The sequence below is a fragment of the Lissotriton helveticus genome, chromosome 1_1 (assembly GCF_964261635.1).
Source record: "Lissotriton helveticus chromosome 1_1, aLisHel1.1, whole genome shotgun sequence".
Lineage (NCBI taxonomy): Eukaryota > Metazoa > Chordata > Amphibia > Caudata > Salamandridae > Lissotriton > Lissotriton helveticus.
The window spans coordinates 2,133,055,218-2,133,074,071 of NC_136057.1; the positions used below are offsets into that span (position 1 = coordinate 2,133,055,218).

The window sequence follows — 18,854 nt, forward strand, 5'->3', positions numbered from 1 at the left end:
ATGGGAAGATTAAAACCTTTCTAAATGTAATTGAGACCGCTCATCGTCCATACTATATTCTGTTTGAAGCACTTGCAATTGCAAATTAAGTTAGCATCTGAGGATGCTAACTTTTTTTATCCTTCAATTTTCAAATCCTTGGCACATATAGAATGTTTTAACTGTTTCATTAGTAATTGCTTCTTTATTTATATACACTTTAATAATTTGATAATATTATTTAATTTTCTAAGCAGTCATGGACCCCTTAGTAGGCTTTACAGACCCCCAGGGGTCCTTCAACCATAAGAACCACCCTGCTATACCATATCACAGAGGTAACATTTTCTGTGTGCTGCCAAGACATCCCAGTGAATGAAACAAGGGCTGATAAACCAAACTTAACAGCTAAATGCCACACTAACTGTGTTGTAGTATCCGGTCAGTTCATGGACTTCAATTCACCAAAATCCCAGGGGTAGGGGACGTGACATCACATGACCTTTGACCTTCATTTTCACTTGCACACACATTTACACATACATTCACACATACACACTCTATCACATAAACACACTCTCACCCCAAGCATGCACACAACATACATTTAAAAGCATTTATTGTATTTTCCTCTGGGGCGAGGGAAGGCTATATTCCAGCTAATTGTACTACTCTTTCATTACACTTATAGTGAATAATGTAGATTTTCCTAGTTGTTATGTCGGAAAGTCTTAATTTTTATTAAAGACACGGAGGCGAATATTATGCCTTCTTATCTTGCATTTATTATAAGAGCAGCCAAGATAAGTGTAGAACTACAGTTCCCAGGGGCCCAGGGAAACAACCTGGCCAAGGGGAAAGAAAGAAAAATGAAACCACATAACCAATGGTAATACAGTCACTAATAAAACGTCATATCTGACTGTGTAGCTTCCTCTTTTCGCAGACGAGCAGCTCAGATAAAGTCATAAAGCAAAGGAACAATTGCAAGATAATAGAACAAGTCAAAGTCCAGGAGCAAACTTCTTGAGCCACATCCATCCAGGAGCAACGAACAGCAGGATGCGTCGAAGAAGACTCCAAGCTGGGTGGAGATGAGAGTTGGCGGGGAGGAGACCATATCCGAAGATGAGCAGGACCCTTACGAAGATGCAGGCAGCAAGGCCAGAGTCGCTGAAGGGAGAGAGAACACAGGTTAGTAGTGTAGCCATGGGATAATATTCGCCTCCGTGTCTTTAATAAAATTAAGACTTTCCGTCATAACAACTAGGAAAATCTACATTTTATGGCAAGACCGGAGGCTCCTATTATGCTTGTTCAAAGCATGTCAATCACTAAAGAAGCCACAGTATCAACAGATTTGCAGTAAAAAATACGAAAAACACTGTCATTTGTCCAGTCTGCTGATCTCAGAATGTCCTCGAGACGGGAGCTGACCCAAAAGGCTTTAGAAGCCATGGCTTCCCTGGTGGAATGAGTTCCAAAAACGGAGACGTCAATACCTGCAAGGGACATAACCCAACGCACCCAACGAGCAAGGGTAGCAGAAGAGACGGGGAGGTGAGGTTTACGAACGGAAATGAGAAGCTGAGACTGAGAGGGCGTTCTGAGATTAGCAGTCTTTTGTTCATATATTTTTAAACATTGGCCTACACATAATTTGGGGTGAGAGGGGAAATAAGGGTAAAACACTGAATTCAGATTAGTCTTAGTTCATTTATGAATCTGAAATACAACTACCGTGGGGGAAAATTAACGAGATAAAAATCCAAAGCTTTCACATCAGAAACACGCTTGATGGAAACAAGGCACAAAAGCATGGTGAGTTTAGCGGATAACATGTTCAAAGAAAGTGCAGCATTATCTGGCCAGTCAGAAAACAGTTTAAGAACCACAGAAACATCCCACAACTTGGTATACTTAGCCAACGGAGGTTTGGAACAGCGAACTCCTTTCAGAAGATAGCAGATTAAAGGATGAGCACCTACGGGCTTGCCGTCGATAGGGGAATGGTTTAGGGAAATGGCAGACCTATACAGGTTGAGTGTGCGGTAGGACTTACCTGCGCTAGCTTCTGCAGCCAGGAAATTGACCATGAAATTCAGAGGGGCTGAAAGGGAACCGATATGCCTTTCCAGACACCAGCTTGCCCCTTTTGTATCGCTTTGTTTGCCCTAAGTTGACTCAGACGTGAGTCCCTTGCTCACTTTGCCACTGGATTCAAGCTAGCCTGGCTGATGACAGCTGAAATGCTAGAAACCGGTCCCAGGATGCTTGTTTCCGGTCCAGGGAAGACATGGCTTTGGCAGTTCGAGCTGGACTGTTCCCATGAGGCACAGGGTCAGACTGATTTGCATATGGACATGTCTGAACTGGGGTGGCGGAGTGAGCTAAAGAATGGTGATGGATTAAACCCAGATCAGTTGACGCTCCGTCCATCATCCCCTTTTGTATCAAAGACACCAGACACCAAGCCGATTTGTAGGCTTTTGAGGTCCCTGGAGCCCAGGCTTTGCTGATAAAGAGAGAAGCCTCTTGCGAAATAAGGATGTCCGAAGGATGTCCGAAGGGAGAGGCCGGAAACTTTCCAGACAGACAGAACCAGAGAATTGTCCTGGATGGGATTGTGTTGCAACCCCTGCGGGTTCAGAAGTAAGTCCTCGCAGGCCGGGAGGAGAACAGGAAAATCCACTGTCATCTCCAACAGAGATGGAAACCAAATTTGAGATTGCCAAAACGGGACTACCAGTACTAGAGAGGTCGACTGAAGATGAACCCGGGAAAGAACTCTGCTGATCATGAGGAAAGGAGGGAAAGCATAGTTGAGGTGGAGAGACCAATCCTGAAGGAAGGCTTCCATAGCCAGGGCAGCGGGATCTGGACGCCAGCTGAAAAAACATCGTAACTGAGCATTGAGGCGGTAGGCAAAGAGATTTATAAAGAAAGGGCCCCATTTTTTAGAAAGAGATATGAAGACGGATGGAAGAAGCTTCCAGTTGCTGGAATCTCGAAGATAACGAGAGTAGAGAATGCCAATCTGCCACGGAATAGAGGTCCCCCGGAAGATATTCCGCTGTCAAGGACAGTTGATTGGCCAGGCAGTATTCCCAAAGGCTCTTTGCCAACTCTGCAAGTGGTTTGGACTTGGTGCTGCCAAGATGATTGATGTAACAGACCGCATGAAACATTGTCCATTCGAAGAAGGATGGAACAGCGAACTCTGTTCTTTGAAAGGCTTTGGATTGCAAAGGAGCCTGCAAGCATCTCTAAACAATTGATGTGCAATTTCGACTCCTCGGGAGACCATGTACCACCATTCGAGATTGGACCACAGCGGGCGACCAAACCGACAGGCTGACATCGGATTCTAACACAAGAACTGGGGCCAAAGCAAAAATAGTTCACCCGTTCCACGCATCGAAATGGTTGATCCACCATTGGAGTTCTGCGCGAGATTCTTGGTCCAACTCGATACGGTCGGCGTAGGCCAAGCCTTGACGAAGATGTCTGATTTTTAGGTGTTGAAGAGCCCGATAATGCAGAGGGCCCGGATGCCCAGAATGGACGCGGAGAGCAAACCTACTATTCTCACCAGTGATCTCAGGGATAGAAGAGAAGTCTGCAGGACCTGGGAGATTTCTGCCTTGATCGTAGAAACTTTCGATTGTGGAAGTAGAAGAGAGGCCGCGGCGGAATCTACTAAGAAGCCCAAGAACTCGATGGTCTGAGAAGGGATAAGCATTAATTTCTCAACGTTGAGGAGGAAACCCAGATCTAAGAGGAGGGACTGAGTGGTATGAAAATCTGATAGAAGGAGCTGTTTGTCTGAATTCATGATCAAAATGTCATCCAGGTATATAATAAGCCTGATCCCGAGGGATCTCAGAAACGCTACCACTGGTCGTAAGAGTTTTGTAAAGCACCAGGATGTTGAGGAAAGACCGAAAGGGAGAGACGTGAAGCGATAGGTTACACCGGACCACTGCAACTGGAGAAATTTAGATTGGGAAGGGTGAATGCGAACCGTGAGATAAGCGTCCTGGAGGTCCAGACGGACCATCTAGTTGTTTGGACGCAGTGTATCTCCTAAGTGAAGAATGGTCTCCATCTTGAAGTGACGGTACACCACGAACTGATTGAACCATTTTAGGTTGATCACTGGTCGCAGTTTCTTGTTCTTTTTCTGCACTAGGAAGATGGAACTTAGGAACCCATAAGGATCGAAAGGAGCGACCTGAATAGCTTGTTTGCGAAGGAGGGACTGAATTTCTGACACAATTAGAATAGACTTCTCGTTTGAGAAAACCAGAGGAAGCGGAAATACCTTTTGGAAAGGCGGGGAATAGAGCTCTATAAGATAGCCTTGGACGGTACTGAAAACCCAAGGGTCTGCGCTGACACTTTGCCACTTTGAAATAAAAAGTTTTAAACGTCCTCCTACATGGGCATGAGGTGAAAGACATACCTTGCTGGTTGGAGTAATTGTTGCGGTAGTTCTTCTGTCCTCGACCGCGGAAGACTCTACCCCGCTGAGGATAGAACTGGGGTTTGTAGTCCTGTGAAGAGTTGTTGAAGGATCCTCTGGAGCCTTGATTATTGTATCAGCCGGAAGAGCAACCCCTACCTCTGCCGGCCCGTCCAAAAACCCGGGACGGAAAGACCTTTTTAATGGACTGTTGTGCTTTGTCCAAGGATACAAAGGTGGACACACATCTGCTCAGGTCCTTAACCAAAGAGTCGCCAAAGAGGAGACCATTAGCCTTGCTGCCGGGGTCTTGAGGAGCTAAATTGGCTAATTTAGGGTCCAATTTGATCAAAAGGCCTTCACGGCGTTTGTGAGTAATGGAGGCATTTGCGTTTCCAAGTAAACAAAAGGCTTGCCAAGGGGCCCACAACGTCAAGAAGTTTATCCTGGCAAGTGGACCAGGCTTTGTCCACTCCCTTGCAAGGATTTTTGCCAAATTTAGAAAAGAAGGTCAGCAAGGGCTCATCAATAGTGGGCACCATGGTAACTTTTTCCGGTAAAGATGGTTTGGGACATTCGGACTTAAGTCGAGGCCTGACAGAGTACTCCAAAGGCAGTCACAACCTGGCCGAAATGTACTCCCCCACATGAGAAGACGGTAACCATTCGGTAAAATTATGATGTCGGATTGAAGCAGGGTCAAACATAGGAACCCCGTCTGAATCAAACGCTGGGTCAAAGGCAAAAGAGTCCATTTGGGATTTTTTTAATGGGGGGAAGGAGGGTCAGAGACATCAAATAGATCAAAAAGATTATCTGCGTCTTGCAAGTCATCGTCCGTGTCCAAAATAGACGTGATTACCAATTTTAGGGGTGGCTTTGCGTGCCTAGCTTTAAGTTTTCGCTTGCCCTCGGTACCTAAAATCCCCTCCTGAACAAGAGGCCTGGGAGGCACTTGGTCCTCATTCAAGTGCGAGGAAACCTCGCTAACCAGCCGTGACGCAGATTTTTTAGCGAGCAACACAGCAGAGGAACCCACCTTTTTGTGTCTGCTATCCCCCGCAGACTGGGCCAGAGCCTTGGACAAGAGGCTCAACATGGAGTTTTCCATTCCCTTGGACATGCGTCTCATTGACACCTCCACAGCATTTCCCACTGATGTATTAATAAACTTGTTTAAATCCTTCTTAAAGGCTTCGCCTTCCTCATTAACATGCCCCAACTCTGGAGAGCTATCTATTTCCATTATGCACCCACTCAGTGACAGGAGGAAGGAAAGGGTTAACTGTGAGGCAGGAGGAGGAGCGGCGAGGAAAAAACACTCCCTGGGGAGTGCCTGAATGATAGGAGCGCCTCAGAGCTCCGAGAATCAGATGACGAGGCCGAGGCAGGAAAACGGCTGTGGCGGGCAGCGTGCACAAGACTCCACAGTTTACCAGACGAGAGCTGCGCTCGATGCTACACCGACCAAGAGTAAAGCTGAGGTGAGCGCGGCAGAAAGGAAAGGTTCGCAACGTTCGCAACAGCCGCAACCACCACGGTAAAGCCCGCGGGGGAGCGGAAACGCCAGACAGAGCAGCAGAGTAGGAAGACTTCAAATATAAGCACAACAAGTACAAGTGGGACAAAGTCAATAAACAACTAATAAGGCAGTGTATTAAACATCTCAAAAGACATTAAATCTGGGAACAAAAGATGAGTCACTTATCTGACTGCGAACAGCAAGAAAAGAGGAAGCTACGCAGTCAGATATGAGGTTTATGAGTGACTGTATTACCATTGGTTATGTGGTTTCGTTTTTCTTTCATTCCCATTGGCCAGGTTGTTTCCCTGGGCCCCTGGGAACTGTAGTTCTACACTTATCTTGGCTGCTCTTATAATAAATGCAAGATAAGAAGGCATAATAGGAGCCTCTGGTCTTGCCATAAAATGTACTTTGTTCACTATTAGTATAGTAACAAATTGACAGAAAACAAGGAGAGTGCAGATCCAACTGAGGTCCATATGTACAAGCTGCCTCTGTGTTCCAGGCCCATCCAGACTAGCCATCTTAGGTGGGGCCTGTCTATAATGGAAGGCCCTGTCCGTTCCCAACTGCCAATGAGAGGCCCTCCCCTTTCTCAAAATGAGGCAACAGCCATCTTAGGCAGGGCCTGTCTAGGAAGGGAGGCTCCGCCATTCCCTGCGGCCAGTTAATGAGACTTCCAGCTCGCAGTAGGATCTCTTCTGTGGCCCTCCAGGCTTTTCCAGATGTTCACAGGTTTTTGTTCTACACAGTGAGCTTTCAGAGAAAGACTGTGCAAAGCTTCATTTCACATGCTCTTGGAGAGTTCTACAGTGGCCAATGTATACTCAACTGTACCACGCACTATAATCGGACAATCTTGCTTGCAATTTGAAGTTACATCTTTTGGGATATCATCAGGATTTTAGACCCAAGTAACTGTCAGAAATTGCATAGAAACAATAGTGAACTGTCTGAAGTAAAAACCTTATTTGAGATATTCTCTGGGATTTGAACCTGAACAACTCTTGCCAGCAACTGGTGTTTACGCTATCTTCAGTGGTTAACCCAGGATAAACAATAACAGTATTGCCTGGTTTGCTCCAGTGAAGGAACTGGTTTATCCTAAGCTGTGGGTGCAGCTTCATGACAGCATCCTGTTTGATAGGACTTTGAGGAAATAAATAGAGAGTTTTGCTACAGAGTGCTCTAAAGGTCTTTGCTCAGTCTTTTCTTCCTTTTCCACCTAATTTACCTCAACCTTGATATACAAACAAACACATTTCATCTCATTGGTAGGTCTAGAAATCTCAGGATCTGATGTAGAATTTACTTACTCTTATGCCAAGTACTGCTTGCATCTAATCTGCCAAGTCAAGGTCTAATCTTGTGTCAACATCTGCAGGTCCTACTCCCGGAAATTCCATCCCTGACCTTCACCCCATCATCTTGTAGTTGATTGTCACTGTTCTCTTTCGTGGCTAAAGCATCAAGGTAAGGGTGGTGTTGGCTACTATTCTGCTCGTGCATAAGAATCCCAGTTTACTGACATAAATAAACTGATCGTGTCAATGCTGTTTGCACTGTGTACAGAAAAAAGGGCACAAAGTGCATATAGTATGTTAATGTCGAAGTCATCTGATGTTTCGCTGCCCAGTAGCGCTCAGTCAGCAGAATATTGCGCTGTGAAATCAGCATGCAGCAATAACCTTTAACCAACCTATTATTTGTAGTGCTGGGCCCTTCGGTCTGTGTTTCAGATGCATACAAAAATTGCACAGATGTATTATTTTGATGCATATATGTTTTTCAATAAAATCACAATAAATTCGACAACACTGTCCCTCTTTCCTCAGTCTTGGGCTTAAAGTGACAGCATTCCTTCTCCAAGTAGAAGGTTTGTCCTGCCATTTATTCTCGTCTACCATACACTCGAATGATCAAACCTCTAAGCAGCAGCAAACACTTCCAGCGCCTCGAGACCCTCAAGGGTGATTTGCATTACTCTATAAATGTTTCATTGGTTGATTGATTGACTTCTGGCAAACATACTGGATTGCTGGCCAGGATAACTTTGGCTGAGACACCTAATTCTCTTAGACTATACCAGCTAGTAGTGGGGAGAGGATGTAGCCTAACGGCGAGGGCGGTCGACCTAAAATCTGGGGAACTGGGCTCGAGCCTCGGCAACCATGCTCAACATCCTGTGATTCTGCGCAAATCACTTAATCTCCCCATGCCTAACTAAAATGAATGTGTCCTTATGTAACGAAACTGGGGGCATATTACCAAGGGCAAGTATCGCCGCTTTCTTGGCGAATTGTGCCGAGAAAGCGGCGATACTGCTAGAGCCCTATTAACAAGGGCATTTTAAAGCCTGCCCCAAGCCCACTTTGCATGTCGACTATAAACATCGCTATTGACATGCAAAGTGGGCGTTCCCACGTCCAACCACATGAAAAATGTGGTTGGAGGTGGGAACACCCTATTACCAAGGAAGGCGATGGGAGGAAAAGACCTGCGATAAACTCATTTATCGCAGGTCTCCCAACGCCTGCTCTGACCAGGCGTTAGGCATTCATAACATGGGGGTGTGGATCATAAAGCTGAATCCACCCCCCCCATATTATCAAGGCCCACATTAGCGCGTGAAAATAACGTTTGTTTTCATGCGCTAATGTGCCATATCGCCGACTATCGCCGGATTTCTATTCGCCTGCCTGATGCGCATTGATAATTGCGCGCTAAAAAGGCGATGAAATCCGGCGATAGCCAGCGATACGGGAATGTGCGTTGTGCGTTTTCCAATGCACTCCTCGGTAATATGCCCCCTGGTGCTCATGTAAAACGCTCCGATACCTTCTGGTCAAGTTCGTGCTACATAAAACTCTGGGGGAAAAAGTGACAGGCCTACGGAGCCTGAACTAGCCAGAAAGCAGCATATCACAGCAATACCACAGAGAAGGTGTGGGTCGAACAGGTAACAAAGTTCTAAAAACAGAGTAGGCAGGCCAGGCACAGCACAGGTTTGGCGCAGGCCTCCAAATGGAAGGCAGCCATTTGTAAAATGAATATGTCCTACGTTGGGACACATTTACTCTTCTAGATTAAATGCTATGAAGTCTGCCAAGATGTTGTCCACAACGGTGATTCAGTCCTTTAGCGAAGAACTCTGATTTATGAATCACACAATTAGTACATTACATCAGCATCATTTGGGAAGGAAAACGGGCAGGTGTGTTCTTGGTGACTTTGTTTTAAGATTTAGAATTAGAGGACTACCTAAACTGCAAGGCAGCAGATAGAATACTTCTGGGCGCTCTGACAAACACTGACATATTGGAACAGTTCTCGAGTACCCCCTTATAACTGCCTGTAATATTTGAAATATTTCAGCAAAATGCACCATTTACCACTAATTGAAAAAAGCGTTTATTAGGGTGAATGAAAACAAAGCCCCTTTTGACACCCTCCTGCCCCCATTCTTCGTGAGGTGGTCGGGCGTGCTTTGTACTTTTGCTCACCTGGTGCAATGTTATTATTATTATTATTAGGTGAGGTTGTATAGCGCAACAGCTGCCTCTCAAAGAGGCGTCCCGGCACTTGCAGCCATGTCAGGAGAGCTCAGAAGCTAGACCGTAGGAAATAGAAAAGTTTTGATAGCTTTACGGAAAGACAAAAGGCAATCTAGCCGGCGAATCTGCACCGGGAGGGAATTCCATTGTTTGGAGGCAAGGCAAGGACCGACCACCATGTTAGACGGGGACCCTGAGGGTCGGCCGGATACCGAGGGAGAGATCCCCGAGGGGGACCGTCTCCGGCGATCGTACAGACAAGTACCCTCCCTCCCCACAAACAGGCACCACACCAAGTCGAGTTCAAGGCTTTATATAAGGTTCTTAAGGCAAGGATATCAGCGATACAGGATAACTTGGACCCGGGGGTCCTCTCACTTCTAGTCTCTGTAGGGAAAGGGGGTAGCGGGACAGTCTTAGTACCGGATCGGTACAGGTGGTGGTAAAAGGCGAGCTCACAATCCTCGAGCTGGAGGGTCTGTGGATCGGGCCGCGGCAGCGCCAGCAGGCCAAGGTGATAGTCTCCTAAAGCAGAGGGCCGCGGCAGCGCCAGCAGGCCAAGATGGTTTCACGAGGCAGAGGGCCGCGGCAGCGCCAGCAGGCCAAGACGATGGTTTCACGAGGCAGAGGGCCGCGGCAGCGCCAGCAGGCCAAGATGGTTTCACGAGGCAGAGGGCCGCGGCAGCGCCAGCAGGCCAAGATGGTTTCACGAGGCAGAGGGCCGCGGCAGCGCCAGCAGGCCAAGACGATGGTTTCACGAGGCAGAGGGCCGCGGCAGCGCCAGCAGGCCAAGATGGTTTCACGAGGCAGAGGGCCGCGGCAGCGCCAGCAGGCCAAGATGGTTTCACGAGGCAGAGGGCCGCGGCAGCGCCAGCAGGCCAAGACGATGGTTTCACGAGGCAGAGGGCCGCGGCAGCGCCAGCAGGCCAAGTCACGGATGAGTTCTTCTCGGGTCTCTCGACTCCAGGATACAACTGCCTTCCTGGTCTGGTCCTGCCCCAGTTATAGGTCTGGTCCCCTTTGATGTCCGGACCCTCGCGCCTGGGGGCCGGGAGGTCCGGGATGAGGGAGTCCAGACACCCAGCAGGGGGGTGGAGCCAGCGCCCAGGCGGCCTGGGGTGATCGACACCTGGCGGAGGAGAGCCGTTGACGATTCCTTCTCCCATTGACTCGCCAAGTGGTCACTCTGCCTCCTGGGGGGAGGTTGGTGCCTCGATGTCGGGCCCGGCCGGGCCCAGGGTGAGGGTCGAGTTGAGGCCACGCGGCCTCGTGCTGCAGTGCCCCAAGATGGCGGCCGGGTCGATGTCGTGGGGTAGATGGTGACCCGGGCCAGCTGGGTCCGGAGCTGGTGTCTTGTAGTGGAGGGATTGCAGGGTACTTCGGGTGGTCGTTGGTGGACTCTGGCTGGGGATGCAGGGAGAGCCAGGGTCCCGGTCCCATTGCGGAGAGGGGGTACAGCTCGAACATGCGGCCTGTCCAACATGCGTCCCCCCCAGCTGAAGGCGGGGAGAGTCAGCCATCTTCCTGGGGACTCTCCTCGCTGAGGCGGAAAAAGCGTGACAGGCCGTCGGCGTTGGCGTGGTCCTGGCCTGGACGATGTTCCACCGTGAAGTCCATCCCCTGCAGGGAGATGGACCAGCGCAACAGCTTCGGGTTCTCCCCCCGCATTTGCATCAGCCATTGCAGGGGTCGGTGGTCTGTTTGCACCCGGAAGTGGGTGCCGAAGAGGTATGGCCGGAGCTTCTTGAGTGCCCAGACTACGGCGAAGGCCTCCCTCTCAATGGTGCTCCAGCGCTGTTCTCGGGGCAAGAGGCGTCTGCTGATGAAGACCACCGGATGGTCGACCCCTTCGGCGTTGAGTTGGGAGAGGACGGCCCCCACACCATGATCGGAGGCGTCCGTCTGCACAATGAATTCCCGGCTGTAGTCGGGAGCCTGGAGCACGGGGGCCGTGCACATGGCGGTCTTTAGCTTCTCGAAGGCTGATTGGCAGCCCGGGGTCCAGTTGACGGTTTTGGGGCTCTTTTTGGAGGTGAGCTCTGTGAGGGGCCCCACGATGCTGCCATAGTCCTTCACGAACCGCCGGTAGTATCCGGTGAGCCCCAGGAAGGCCCGGACCTCCGTTTGGCTCGTAGGGGGTTGCCAGGCCTGGATGGCAGCAATCTTGAGTTGGAGAGGGGCCACCAGCCCGCTTCCCACTTGGTGTCCCAGGTAGGTCACGGACCCTTGGCCAACTTGGCACTTGCTGGCCTTGATGGTGAGCCCGGCTTGCTGGAGGGCGAGTAGAACCTCCCGCAGGTGGCGGAGGTGGTCGGTCCACTGGTGGCTGTACACAGCAATGTCGTCCAGGTAGGCGGCGCTGAAGTCTTCCAGGCCCGCCAGTACCTGGTTTACCAGCCGTTGGAACGTTGCCGGGGCATTTTTCATGCCGAAGGGCATGACTTTAAAGTGGTAGTGCCCGTCTGGGGTAGAGAAGGCGGATCGTTCTTGGGCCCTAGGGGTGAGGCCGATCTGCCAGTAGCCCGCTGTTAAGTCGAAGATGCTCAGGTAGCGGGCGGCCCCCATCCGGTCAATTAGCTCGTCTGCCCGGGGGATGGGATGAGCGTCGGTCCGGGTAACTGCATTCAGCCCTCGATAGTCCACGCAGAACCGGAGCTCGGGGGCAACGCCCGGGGCAGCTGCCTTGGGAACCAGGACGACTGGGCTCGCCCAGGGACTGTCTGAGGGTTCGATCACTCCTAGGGTCAGCATCTTGGACACCTCGGTCTGGATGCAGGCTCGTACCCGGTCTGGTACGCGGTATGCTCGGTGTCGAATAGGAGGGCTGTCCCCGGTGTCCACATCGTGGAGGCACCAGGGGGTGACTCCGGGGGTGAGGGAGAACAGGGAGGCGAACTGCCTCAGGAGCGTTTGGCAGTCTTGGCGTTGCTCCGGGGACAGGGCCTCGGAGAGCTGGACCCCTTCCACTGAGCCATCCTGCTCGAAGGCCCTCAGTAAGTCCGGAAGGGGTTCGGAGTCTTCTTCTGTCCCAGTATCGGTAGCCATTAGGAGGCTGAGTTCGGATCGCACAAAATGGGGTTTGAGCCTGTTGGCATGGAGGACCCGTAGGGGGTTCCGGGCAGTCTCCATGTCGATTAAATAGGTGACGGGCCCTTTGCGTTCGATTACCTTGAAGGGCCCGGACCATCTGTCTTGGAGGGCACAGGGCTCAACCGGGGACATCACCCAGACCTGTTGTCCAGGTTCGAACTCAATGGAGGACGCGTGCTGATCGTACCACCTCTTCATGTCCTCCTGACTGGCCTCGAGGTTGGCTTTGGCGGTGTCTCGGAACCGCCGGGTCTGGTTGCGGAGAGCCAGGAGATACCGGTAGATGTCCGGGGGAGTTTTCTGGGGAGGCTGCTCCCAACCTTCCTTGACTAGGCTGAGGGGGCCCCGGACGGGGTGTCCGTACAGTAGTTCAAAGGGGCTGAAGCCGAGGGACTTCTGCGGGACCTCCCGATAGGCAAACAGGAGGCATGGCAGCAGTACGTCCCACTGGCGTCGAAGGGGTTCTTCTAGACCCATAATCATCCCCTTGAGGGTGCGGTTGAATCTCTCGACCAGTCCGTTTCCTTGCGGGTGATAGGGGGTCGTGAATTTGTAGGTGACCCCGCATTGCTGCCAGAGGGACTTCATATATCTGGAGATAAAGTTCGTGCCCCTGTCACTGACGACCTCCCGGGGGAGCCCCACCCGGGAGAAGATCCCCATCAGGGCCCGGCCCACCACGGGGGCCGTCACAGTCCGAAGAGGGATGGCCTCGGGATAGCGGGTGGCGTGGTCTACCAGGACCAGGATGAACCGGTGTCCTTGGGCTGTTCGAGGGTCGAGGGGCCCCACAATGTCTATTCCCACTCGTTCAAACGGGGTGGTGACGACAGGAAAGGGTTGTAATGGTGCTTTGATTTTTCGGCCACTTTTTCCGCTGGCCTGGCAGGTGGGGCAGGCCTTGCAGTGGTTGGTGACATCCTTCCGCATGTGGGGCCAGAAAAAATGGGTCACCAGGCGGTCGTAGGTTTTATCCTGCCCCAGGTGTCCGGCAAGGGGGACATCGTGGGCTAAGTTCAGGAGGAAGTCTCGGAAGCGAAGGGGCACCACCAGCACCCGACTGGCCCCTAGTTCTGCAATTTTCTGCTCGCTGTAGAGCAGGTCTTGGTCCCAGTAGATCCAGTGGGCCCCCGAGGTATCCCCGGTGCTCTGGGCCAGGGCTTGCTGCCGGAGTCCTTCGAGAGAAGGACAGGTTTGTTGCTCGGCCCGGAATTGTTCCTGCGTGGGGCCTCCCTCCTGCCGCCATTGTGCCAGGTCAGGGACGTCCCGAAGCTGGTCGGGTCCTTCTTCGGTTTGGGTCAAGGGAATGGCTTCTGGGGCGGCCTCCTCTGGGATGAGCGCGGGAGGAGGTTCTGGCCACTCGGGCTCTTCTGGGCTGGGGACCGCGCGGGCGGTCATGGACCGGGTCGTGACGCAGACCCATTCGGGGAGGCCAAGCATCCCCAGGTGCTCCCTCCGTTCGACAGCTGCCCAGGGAGAGCTTTCAAGGTCGTTTCCTAGGAGGCAGTCCACGGGGGCATCATCGCGGACAGTTACTTTTAACATCCCTGTTACTCCTCCCCACTCGAAGGGGACGCAGGCCATGTGGCATAGGCTTTCGGAGTTGTCGGCTGATCGAACAGGGCAAAGAATGTTCGGCAAGATTTGGTCTGGAGTGACGAGGTGGCGTCGGACCGCCGTTACACTGGCCCCGGTGTCGCGGAGGGCTTCCGCCCGGCGGCCATTGATGTTGACCCATTGACCGTACTTCTGTGTGTTGGCGGGAAGGGGGGCCCGCGGAATCATGTCTCTCTCCCCTAAGCAGACCAGTGCCATGGCGGCGGGTGCCCATTCAGAGGGATCGGTCTCGTACTCCTCTTGGTCTTCCGGGATTATTTCTTCCCCTAGGGCCGCCGCTGCAACTTGGCGGGGAGTAGTGTTCGGATTCTTTGGGCAGTTGGGATCACTGGCGTAGTGGCCGGGTCGCTGGCACCTGTGGCACGTAATGTTGGCCCGGAAACCGGCCCGGACGGCAGGGCTTCCCCGGCCAACCGGGGTCGAGGGGTTTCTGGGGGGTGACGAGGGGCCGGGGTCTCTCCCCCGACCCTGACTTCCTCCTCCCCCTCGGGAGCGATACGATCTGGATCCTTCGCTGGGTGCGCTCCGGCCAACTCGGGTGCTTTCCCACCGGTCGGCTTCGGCGGCGAGTTGTCGAGGGTCGGTTAGCTTGCTGTCCAGGAGGTGTTGCCGGAGCTCCACGAAGCAGTTGTTCGACAGGTGTTCCCATACGATAAGGTCAAAGAGTTGGTCGTAGGTGGTTACTTTGTTGCCCTTGATCCACCCCTCGAAGGCTCGGCTAAACAAGTTCACGTACTCCACCCAAGTTGTACCCGGAATCCGTTTGCAGTCGCGGAACCGTTGGCGGTACATCTCAGGTGTGAGCCCGTATCGAGTGAGGAGGGCGGCCTTCATGTGGTCGTAGGAGGTCATCAGCTGGTCCGGGAGTTGCAGCAGGGCGTCCCGCCCTTCGTTGACAAACCTCCCCCATAATCCGGCTCCCCAATCGCTTCGGGGAATCCGGTGGGAGGTCATTGCCACCTCATAGGCTTTAAACCACTGCTGGATATCATCGTTCTTGTGGTATTCCCGGATGACATCTTTGGGGATGTGAACCTTGGGTTCGGTCGAGGCAGACGGGGTCGGTCGTTCGGGGAGCCCGAGGTCTTTATTCTGTTTCTGAATCTCCAGTGCTTTGAGATTGCGCTCATGTTCGTATTCTAGTCTCTTTTCCTCTAGCTCCCTCTGTCTTTGCTTGTCTTCCCGCTCTTCCCTGAGTCGTAAGTGTTCCAGGGTTATTTTTTGTTCTGCCAGCTTGAGTTCCCCATCCAAGCGAAGTCGGGCAAGTTCTAATTCGTGGAGTCTGGTTTTTTCTCTTTCTCGGATCTCTTCCAGGGAGGGATCCGTTCTTTCTTTAGTTGGTGCGGGGCTCGTTTCGGTTGTTTGTGTTCGGGGTACGGCCGTACCCGTTTCTGCCCAAGCTTCTAGGGCTCGTTTGAAGTCTTCCTTTGTGCTAAGACCTGTGGTTGGAAGTCCAAGTTCTATGCAATATTGCTTCAGTTCCCGGTGGTTGTAGTCTTCCAATTTTTCCATCTGAAATTTTTCCGTTGTTCCGCTCTCTATTGACATGGTTGTTGTGTGTGGTGGGGCGAGTGACTTTCTGTACGATTATGCGTAGGTTCGGATCCCGTCGCTGGCCACCAATGTTAGACGGGGACCCTGAGGGTCGGCCGGATACCGAGGGAGAGATTCCCGAGGGGGACCGTCTCCGGCGATCGTACAGACAAGTACCCTCCCTCCCCACAAACAGGCACCACACCAAGTCGAGTTCAAGGCTTTATATAAGGTTCTTAAGGCAAGGATATCAGCGATACAGGATAACTTGGACCCGGGGGTCCTCTCACTTCTAGTCTCTGTAGGGAAAGGGGGTAGCGGGACAGTCTTAGTACCGGATCGGTACAGGTGGTGGTAAAAGGCGAGCTCACAATCCTCGAGCTGGAGGGTCTGTGGATCGGGCCGCGGCAGCGCCAGCAGGCCAAGGTGATAGTCTCCTAAAGCAGAGGGCCGCGGCAGCGCCAGCAGGCCAAGATGGTTTCACGAGGCAGAGGGCCGCGGCAGCGCCAGCAGGCCAAGACGATGGTTTCACGAGGCAGAGGGCCGCGGCAGCGCCAGCAGGCCAAGATGGTTTCACGAGGCAGAGGGCCGCGGCAGCGCCAGCAGGCCAAGATGGTTTCACGAGGCAGAGGGCCGCGGCAGCGCCAGCAGGCCAAGACGATGGTTTCACGAGGCAGAGGGCCGCGGCAGCGCCAGCAGGCCAAGATGGTTTCACGAGGCAGAGGGCCGCGGCAGCGCCAGCAGGCCAAGATGGTTTCACGAGGCAGAGGGCCGCGGCAGCGCCAGCAGGCCAAGACGATGGTTTCACGAGGCAGAGGGCCGCGGCAGCGCCAGCAGGCCAAGTCACGGATGAGTTCTTCTCGGGTCTCTCGACTCCAGGATACAACTGCCTTCCTGGTCTGGTCCTGCCCCAGTTATAGGTCTGGTCCCCTTTGATGTCCGGACCCTCGCGCCTGGGGGCCGGGAGGTCCGGGATGAGGGAGTCCAGACACCCAGCAGGGGGGTGGAGCCAGCGCCCAGGCGGCCTGGGGTGATCGACACCTGGCGGAGGAGAGCCGTTGACGATTCCTTCTCCCATTGACTCGCCAAGTGGTCACTCTGCCTCCTGGGGGGAGGTTGGTGCCTCGATGTCGGGCCCGGCCGGGCCCAGGGTGAGGGTCGAGTTGAGGCCACGCGGCCTCGTGCTGCAGTGCCCCAAGATGGCGGCCGGGTCGATGTCGTGGGGTAGATGGTGACCCGGGCCAGCTGGGTCCGGAGCTGGTGTCTTGTAGTGGAGGGATTGCAGGGTACTTCGGGTGGTCGTTGGTGGACTCTGGCTGGGGATGCAGGGAGAGCCAGGGTCCCGGTCCCATTGCGGAGAGGGGGTACAGCTCGAACATGCGGCCTGTCCAACACACCAGCTCGGGTGCGCTTCACCCGGGGGACCGTAGCCAGGAGTTGCTCGGCCGAGCGCAACTGGCGTGTGGGTACATAGGGGATCAACAGATTAGACAAGATCTCAGGGGAAGACCATTTTAAGATTTTGAAGGTCAGGCAGAGTGCCTCGAATTGAATCCTTTGAGGCATAGGCAGCCGTTTCAAGTGCAGCAATGCGCCCGCCGTAGAACACGTTCTAGGGAGACGCAATAGGACACGGGCAACTGCATTCTGAACCCGTGAGAGGCACATAACTTCTGCCTCCTTGGCTCCTAACAATAGTGAGTTAACATAGTCTAACCTGGACAGAATAGTGGCTTGGACTATCAGCTGGCGGGTGGGTGGGTCTCAGACCCCTGAGGAGGCTAAAGCAGGTGCCAGCGATCTTCTTTGTGTGCTCCTGAAACCCAAGATTAGAGTCGAACCACACCCCTACATTTTCTACAGCTTAGGGGTTGGGGCACTGCCCAAAGATGCCGGCCACCAATGCTTACTCCAGAGACCCTTGTCTTTACCCACCAGCTGCACTTCTGTCTTGCTGGCATTGAGTTGAAGGCAGTTGGTGGTCATCCAGCGTGCAACCGCTGCAAGGCCAGCCTGGAAATGCGCGGCGCCCGAGTATGGTCTTCAGAGAGGGCCACCACCAACTGTGTATCATCGGTGTACGATGGCATGGACAGACCAGAGTCCCTTGCCACTGCTGCCAGGAGTTGGACACAGAGGTTGAACAGGACAGGGCTTAATGCCTCGCTCTGAGGAACTCCCTGCTTGATGACATGAGTATGTGAGAAGAAAGGGGGGCCGAAACCTGAAATGACCTGTCAGAAAGAAACGAGCGGAACCACTCCAGGGCTGAGCCGGCCACCCCAACCTCCTCCAGGCGGCGCAGGAGGATCTTATGGGAGACCGCGTTGAACGCAGCGCTGAGGTCGAGCAGGATGAGGGCCGCACTCTGTCCCTCATCCAAGATGGTCCGTAGGTGTTCACTCACTGCTACAAGCGCAGTGGATGGCAAACCAGAAGTGGGAAAAGTCCATGCCGGCCAGGCCCGAGTAGTGCCCCCTCCACAACAATCAGCCCTCTAATGGCTGTGGTGGACCGGGCAGGTAAGAGCCAACAGTTAAAAATTACTTTAGAATTCGGTTAGTGCCAAAATACTGTTCCAATAAAAATGTGCAGCACACCTAGCAGAAGTAACAATTCCTTATTTTTTTTAAATAGTTACAACCAAACATACGCAAATAGCAGCGCGCGAAGCATAAGAGGAGCCGATCGCTTCTTCCGTCAGCTGCAGGCTTAGTCTGCTGTTTTGGAAGCACAGTTTCAAAGTTTTCCAGTTACCAGTGGTTTGAGGAGGGGCTGGTAAGGGGCCGTGTGCCCTACTAGATGTAGACTTTGGGTAAGGAAGAGTTTTTTTCTATCACTTTTCATCATTATAATAGGTGACAGGTGGGGACTCTTTGTCCTCTAGTGCCTGCACAAACAGTGACTCACCGACTCTCGACGTGCGTTGTGCACCACCAGTAATGTTGCTCATATGTGTGTACAGACACCCTCTCTGGCCTGTCTTCACCACCCACATATGTGCCTACGACCCCCTCATCAGTTTATTTAGCACCCGCTCCCCTTCAGCAGTACCGGCTCCCAGAGAGGATCTCTGCTGTCTATGTGTGTC

At 52.7% G+C, this 18,854-nt stretch overlaps 1 long non-coding RNA gene across 1 annotated transcript in view; it reads right to left on the reverse strand.

The window, feature by feature from the left end:
- Positions 1 to 741: 741 nt before the first annotated feature.
- The window catches only part of LOC144776682 (uncharacterized), a 166,841-nt gene continuing 148,728 nt past the window's right edge, over positions 742 to 18,854 (reverse strand). Inside the window, exon 2 of the long non-coding RNA XR_013600592.1 lies at positions 742 to 1,152. This is a non-coding gene — a long non-coding RNA (uncharacterized LOC144776682). The remainder of the gene's footprint in view (positions 1,153 to 18,854) is intronic.